Raw genomic sequence first — 7350 nt, 5'->3', positions numbered from 1 at the left:
CTTGATGTGACCTAGAATCACATGGGAAGGGAGCTGCATGTGAGAAATTTCCCAGACCAGATTGGCCTGTGGCATATCTATAATGGATTGTCTTGATTGTTAATTGATGCAGGACAGCCCAGCCCACTGTGGGCAGCGCCATTCTCTAGGCAGGTGGTCCTAGGCTGTATAAGAAAGCTAGCTAAGCATGAGTGGGTGAGCCAGCAGGCAGCCACCCTCCACGTTTTCGGCTTCCACTTCCTGGTTGAGTTTCCGCCTTCAGTTCCCTCAATAACTGGCATAACTTGTAAGATGAAGAGAAGCCCCTCCCCTTTCAGCAGCTTTTGACCAGAGTGTTTCATCACAGCAACAGGAAGAAAACTAGGAGGATATATTTTTATTGTTTTATGGCTGAATAAAATTCTATTCTGTATGTTCTGTATGTGTACTATATTTTCATTATGCACTTATCAGTTGATGATGTTTATATTTATCCTATTTCCTAGCTATTATGAATAGAGCTGTAATCGACTTGAATGTGCAGGTATTTCCCTTGTAGGATGTAGTTATTTAGGAATAAGCCCAGGAGTGGTATAGCTGGTTCTTAAGGAAGCTCCATTTCAGCTTTTTGAGACGCCTCCATACTGATTCCACAGTGACTGTACCAGTCTACACCCCTACCCACAGTGACACAGGGGTTCCTTTTGCCCACAGCCTCACTAGTGTGTGTTATCATTGGATGGATGATTTTGATCATTGCCATTCTGACTGTAGTGAGAGAGAATCTCAAAGCAGTTTTTCTTTGCATTTCCCTAATGCTTAATGATGTTGAACACTTTAAAGTGTTTCCTAGCTATTAATATATCTTTTTCAAAGAATTCCAGATTCAATTTCAAGACCAATTTTTTTGTGTATTAAAGTTACCAAGAAATTTGTATTCCATTTTCTTGTTTAGACAACAGACTGTCTTTTATTATGAGACACGGGCTAAGAAACAGCATTTAGTGGCACACTCAGACAATTTAGCCTTCTAGAAAACTATGGATTTCTTCTTTATCCTGTACTTGTCCCAGTTTAAGGAAAATTTAAAAAATAACCTTTCTGAAGGATAATACTGGTCTACTCCTGATGGGATAATTTTCTTTCTTTCTCTCTTTCTTTCTTTTTTTCTTTCTTTTTCTTTTATACTTTTATCTGCATTTATTTTATGCTGAATTTATTCCCATGCCATAAGTTTTTGTTTCTTCAGTTTCTTCTGGGATGTCTCTTTCTTCTGCACAACCTCCTCTTCTGGCTTTGGAACAATTTGTTCCTTTTCAGTGAGGAGCATCTCGATGTGGCAGGGGAGCTCATGTACAGGTTAATCCAGCCGCAAGCTCTGTAAGTTCATCAGCACATCTAAGCTGCTTTGTTCACCTGGACGGGTTCAATGACTGGAGAATCTGCATCTAAACCCTTCAGTTCAGCATCACTCTCTGCATTTTAAGCATGTGCAGCAAAAATTCAGCACTCTTTTTTAGGCCACTAACCTTGTGTCCAGCCCCACTATTTGGCCTGGGCGCACCTACCAACTCCACCATTATACCCCGGAAAGGCACACATTGCTTCTTTAAAGCGACATCTTTCAGATATCTGGTGGCTTTTTGGATATGCATACCCTTGATGGTCTGGGCAGTTTCATGGGTGTTCTTAAAGTGAACCTGAAGATTTAAACCTCTTGATTTGCATGATTTTGTAGGGTTTTCTGGGTCAAGAGAGTAGCTAACCATCTTCACAGGTCACCTTAGACTGCTTACAGGAAGAGTGGGATAATTTTCTTTGACCTTCTGTATTTTCAGTAAGAAGCAAATTCTTAATTATCCAAGAGAGTTTCACACTGTTACTTGATTATTCGATCACTTTGTGATTGGCCTGGAGGTTCCATGACTGTCCGTTTTGCTATGTTAAAAGACTTAATGTCTTTGTGTTGGGTCAGCACATTCTTTGGTGAGTAAGAAATCTGTTCTCAGAAATTCTCTCAGGGATTCCACAATAGACAAACACAGTCTTCAGTTACTAGCGGGGTTGTATTTTGGGTGTTTCCTAGGCTTCCCACTGCCTGGGCCTTCTGCAGCAACCCGCAATAATAACAGTTTGTGAGTCCACTACAAGTAAGTCATGGCCAGGCTTTACTCGTGGTGGTGTGGTAATGCTGTATGATAGAGCTTACTCTGACAGTAAAAGTTACAGCGTTGACGGAACATCTGAAGTCAGCCGGCCACGTAGTCGACACTTATTAGGGACTACATTGGTATATCCTGCTTGAAATGGCAGAGTATTTCAAGTTGATTGTCAGGGATACCCCTGACCCAGAGTATTCCAAGAAACTCCTACATCTTAAGAGAGCCCTCCCTTCCCATATGGCTCATGTTCCTGCCATGATTCTTTTGTTATTTGGGCTTTCATTAAATTGTCCTGTGTAAATTTTTTCTTGCTTTATGGGTTTTATTTCTTTTGGCATAATCTAATTTTCTCACTATTCTACACACACACACACACACACACACACACACACACACACACACACACACTGAAATGTTTGGTGGCTGACTGAATGACTAATTTCTTGTAGTATCTATCCGTACTGATATGTATGAGGCCTTCTGGTTAAACCAGAATATGAGCTAATAACATAGGTCTGTCTATGGCCCACACCAAAGATGAAAATATCCATTATTTAGATTGAAACTTAAATACCTAAAAAATATGTTAAAATCATTATCTATATCTTTGTTCTCTAGGAACTGCTGCATTCAAAGTCAAAGTGCAAAGTGGCACATCTCTGCCCAATGGTTACTAGTTCATTATAAATAGTTGTAATGAGGACACATGGAATAAAGTAATGATGACTTAAATCATAGACTAACATCAAAAATGAGTCAGGTTGAGCAGGAACTTTGACACCTCTGGAAAACTTGAACTTCTGTCACTGTTAAGGCCAGTACTATCAAATGCAGTATAATGCCTGCTTTGACCTGACATCTGGCAGGTCTCTGTTTTGGGAGAATAGCAATCTCTACAAGATATATGTATGTTATTAAAATATCTAAAAATGTGGCTACAGTAAATCTTTGAGAGATTATACATTTTGTAATAGTTGGTCTAAATAGGCCAAATCCAGTTTTCCATATTGTAAGGGTGATAATCCAATGATGGATTGTTAGACTAAACAACCCATTAAAATGTCATGATACACCGGGCGGTGGTGGCGCACGCCTTTAATCCCAGCACTCGGGAGGCAGAGCCAGGTGATCTCTGTGAGTTCGAGGCCAGCCTGGGCTACCAAGTGAGTTCCAGGAAAGGCGCAAAGCTACACAGAGAAACCCTGTCTCGAAAAACCAAAAAAAAAAAAAAAAAAAAAAAAAAAAAAAAAAGTCACGATACTTGGCCTAATTCTACAAAGTCATAAAACAATTAAAACACAGTGACGACCTTATTTTTTTCAATCTGATGAGTTGGCACTGGGAGATGATGCCCTCCCTTGGTCTTGTGGCTTTGCATCAAGGGTGGGGGGTCAAGGGATCTGCCTTCAATTTCAGGCTGTTTCAAAACCAGAGCCAAGTGCTCCTTGTAATTATGTGTTCCTGTAATAGCTCAAACTCTGCTCCGTGTTCATGTTCCTGCTTTCCTAAGGTAAACGGGAAGAGTCCTGGCTTCTATTGGTGCTGTTGTATCAAACAGTGAGAAGCCACAGGCTGTGAGAAGCCAGAATTGGTCTCTGTGGTAGAAGGAGTGTTGACCATCATGACAGAGAAGTTTCCTATGGATTTGCATGTTTTAAAATTGGAAGCAGATTCTATGAAGCATCGAAGAGGAGACTTACAAAGGAATGGGTCATCTGAGAAAAACCAAACCTGAAGGACCCCACTGAAGCCAACCAAGTGCATCGAATGGGACAGTAGATCACATTCCAGCTCAGGGCGCCTGGGGAAGTGTGTTACATGCACAGCACCAGACAAAGCTGAGGTAGTGGTGGGAAGCACAGGTGTGGCAAAGACAGGTGAATTCACTGGGGAAACTACACCATCCCTGTATCTAACCACGGAGACAGGCAGAGCAGATTCAAAGCTTGGCCAAGCACTGAGGAGAGGGGAATGCTTCGTTGATTTCTTAAGTCAGAACTCTAATTTCGAGAAGAAGCTGGGTAATTTATTTCACAATCCGGAAAAAGGTCACAGTTTTCTGACACAGTCTTGCTAAAGTATCCCATGTCGTGTCTTAATTTTCATCAAGTTCCTTTTCCTTACAACCCATGTAATTGTTCTATTTCATATAGAACTGGGTTTGCTATTGGCTAGTTTTTCAATTAGCATTCATTTTATAATAAGTAAAATAGACATTTTAAGGACTTATTCAGCAATCTATATAGGTCAGGGCATTATCTTATGTGGTGGTATTTTACTTGTACTGAAATGTGATTTTAATTGTATGTTAATAAATAAAGTTGCCTGGGGGTTTGAGCTATTAGAGCCATAGCAAGTATGTGGCGGCAGTGGCACACGCCTTTAATCTCAATATCATAGAGGACCTGGAGGGTTGTACATACAGGCAGTGACGAGGCAGTCACGTGTTTGGGTTTACAACCAATGAGAAGGCAGAACAGCTAGACTGTATAAAGACATATACACAGGAAGTAGGTCCCTTTCCGAGAGCTCTCTTGACTGAAGAGGATCGCTGAAGCAGGAAGGGTGAGGCTCTTAGCTCTGACCTCTTGGCTTTCTTCTCTGAATTGGCTCTGTGTTTCTTATTTAATAAGATGGTTGGTTACATCTACAATCTTATCCTTTGTGAGTCCATATCACAGTGTCTTTTCATTACTACTTCATTGTGACAGAAAGACTCACCATTGTGCTGTGAATTCTTCATCCCACCGGTTTACTCATTCCTGAAGGAGCCACCTCTAGTTGGTAAGGTCATCCATCATCACTCACACAACTCTTAATTACTCTTAGCAGAACAACGAAGCCTATTGATAGTCTTGTAAATCATGTGTGTGTCTTTTATATACCAGAATAATATGGATTTTAGTGATATATTAAGAACAGTGAGAGATGCCATTCCCAGAAGCAGAGTGAGTAATGGTATCATTCTTTGAGAGCACAGACCATCCTGGACAGAGCAACCAAAGCCTTGGACATTTATGGAAAACATATGTTTCCTGTGTCTTTGAATTTAGTATTCAACAGCAACTACAACAAACACATTGTCTGTGTTTAGGTGGATACAGTCCAAACAGTCATAACTAAAGCTCCTCCATGAAACTAAGTTCTTTAATATTAAGAGAAGACGCTTGAAAGAAAAAATGATTATTCATATGTAGATTGTTTCACATTGACCCATACTTCAAGTTGTATCATCAGAAATGCATTGTCTCTACTGAATTTTTATATAACTGAAACAATACATGCCCCTTATGAATCTGGTTCCATTCTCTAGTTTTTCTTTGGTTCTTGTTTCTTTGTATGACTAATAAGTTTCTCTAGATATTAGAAGTTGTTTAGGAAAAACTATAGATTTTCTGCTGTCACTGTATTCCCTCAAGAGGAGCGTCTTAGTTAGATTTCTCTATATGATAAAACATTGTGGCCGGGCAGTGGTGGCGCACGCCTTTAATCCCAGCACTCAGGAGGCAGAGGCAGGTGGATCTCTGTGAGTTCGAGGCCAGCCTGGACTACCAAGTGAGTTCCAGGAAAGGTGCAAAGCTACAAAGAAAAACCCTGTCTTGAAAAACCAAAAAAAAAAATTGTGATTCAAAGCAACCTGGGGAGGAAAGGGTTTATTTCATCTTACAACTTTTAGGGTTACACTCTAACACTAAAGGAAGCCAGGGCAGCAACTCAAGGCAGGAACCTGGACATAGGAACTGAAGCAGAGACAATGGAGGACTACAGTCCTCTGGCTTGCTCAGACTGCTTTCTTATACAGCTCAGGCCCACCTGCTCAGGGGTGGCACCACCTCCCTTGGTGGGTTGGACTCTCCCACCTTAATCATTAATCAAGAAAATTAGCCAACAGATTAGCCAGTAGGCCAATCTTATGGAGATATCTTCTCAATTAAGGGACCTCTTCCCAGACGACTCTAGCCTATTTCACATTGACCTAACTAGGACAAGGAGGAAGCAAATAAAACAACCAAGTGGACTAAATGAAGAAAGTTCGTCTTCTTTTCTTTCAGCACCTACATCAGCACCCTTCTACAAACAGGTCTGCTAGCGAAGAAGGTTCGGGGGTGCACGGGACCATGAAAAGTGAACCTCTAGATCCTACCTCCAGGGCTTAGGCTTGTCCGCCCCACTATTAGAAATGTGGCTGCAAGCTAAGACCCTCTGTAAGGTATTCCTGAGGGAATTGCTTCACCCCAAACATACTGGGACACAAAGACTTAGACCCCTTGCCTAATCAAGGGTATAAGCTCCAGGGCCACTGCTGCTTTAGAGTTCCCGCTGAATTGGCTGCAGCACTTGCTGCAAACTGAGGCACAGCCCATCTATCTTCTTTCTTCCATTTGCAGGTACTACCCTAGAGAGCAGTCTCCACCTGTCTCCCAAAGCATAGGGCAGAAGGACTGTATGAAAATGCCTTGCATGTGTGTAACTTGCCGGCGGCCATGTCAGAGGAGCAGCAGGAGGCAATTGAAGTTCAAGGTGTCAATCCACCAGGAGGCAAGGCCCCAAGACCACAGACTCCAGAATGTTTGTTGCTTCTGCTGTGCCTTCACATGTTTGCTGCTGCTATCTTTCTCTGGTATCTGGCATGGTGTGAATAGGTGTGAATAGGAGATCCCCACTGCCTGTAATGTAGTGTGTTTATCTCATGGAAACAACCTGTTCTACTGGGCATTTTTACCTGTGGATTATTATGAAGATGATTCCTTTCTAAGCTGTACTGTCTAATTGATAATAATAATGTTAGTTTAAATAGAGTTTTATGATAAAAAAATAAAATAAGGAAGTATCACACAGCTAGAACACATAAGTTTCTATTGAGGAGCCATATAGATGGTGGCTTAGGTTAATGATTAAGAAAAACATTTGAGTCCCAATGGCCCTACTAGCTTCAATAATTTTCACCTTAATGTTGGGAGATGTGTTCATAGTTTTGGAATGAATCATAGCTGAAACAAAGCTTTAAAAATAACTTAAAGTTAGACTAAAAGGTTTTTGTTAAAAGTTCTAAGGTGAAAAAACCCAAGAAGACAATCTGAAGTTTTAGAAAGGCACATAGTTGAGTGAGGAACTCATCAAGGTCAGGGAACAAGAACAAAGTAGCCTAATTATTATTAGATGATGTACTTCCCTTGTTAGGACTGGTTGATGATCAAAGGTGATATTA

At 41.0% G+C, this 7350-nt stretch overlaps 1 pseudogene; it reads right to left on the bottom strand.

The window, feature by feature from the left end:
* Nucleotides 1-1195: 1195 nt before the first annotated feature.
* LOC128108983 (60S ribosomal protein L17-like) lies at nucleotides 1196-1748 on the bottom strand (annotated as a pseudogene).
* Between the last annotated feature and the right edge of the window lie 5602 nt (nucleotides 1749-7350).

Source organism: Peromyscus californicus, unplaced genomic scaffold, assembly GCF_007827085.1.
Source record: "Peromyscus californicus insignis strain IS unplaced genomic scaffold, ASM782708v3 Scaffold_13__1_contigs__length_99412109, whole genome shotgun sequence".
In the NCBI taxonomy this organism is placed as follows: Eukaryota; Metazoa; Chordata; class Mammalia; order Rodentia; family Cricetidae; genus Peromyscus; species Peromyscus californicus.
This window is presented reverse-complemented; position numbering and strand designations above follow the sequence as displayed.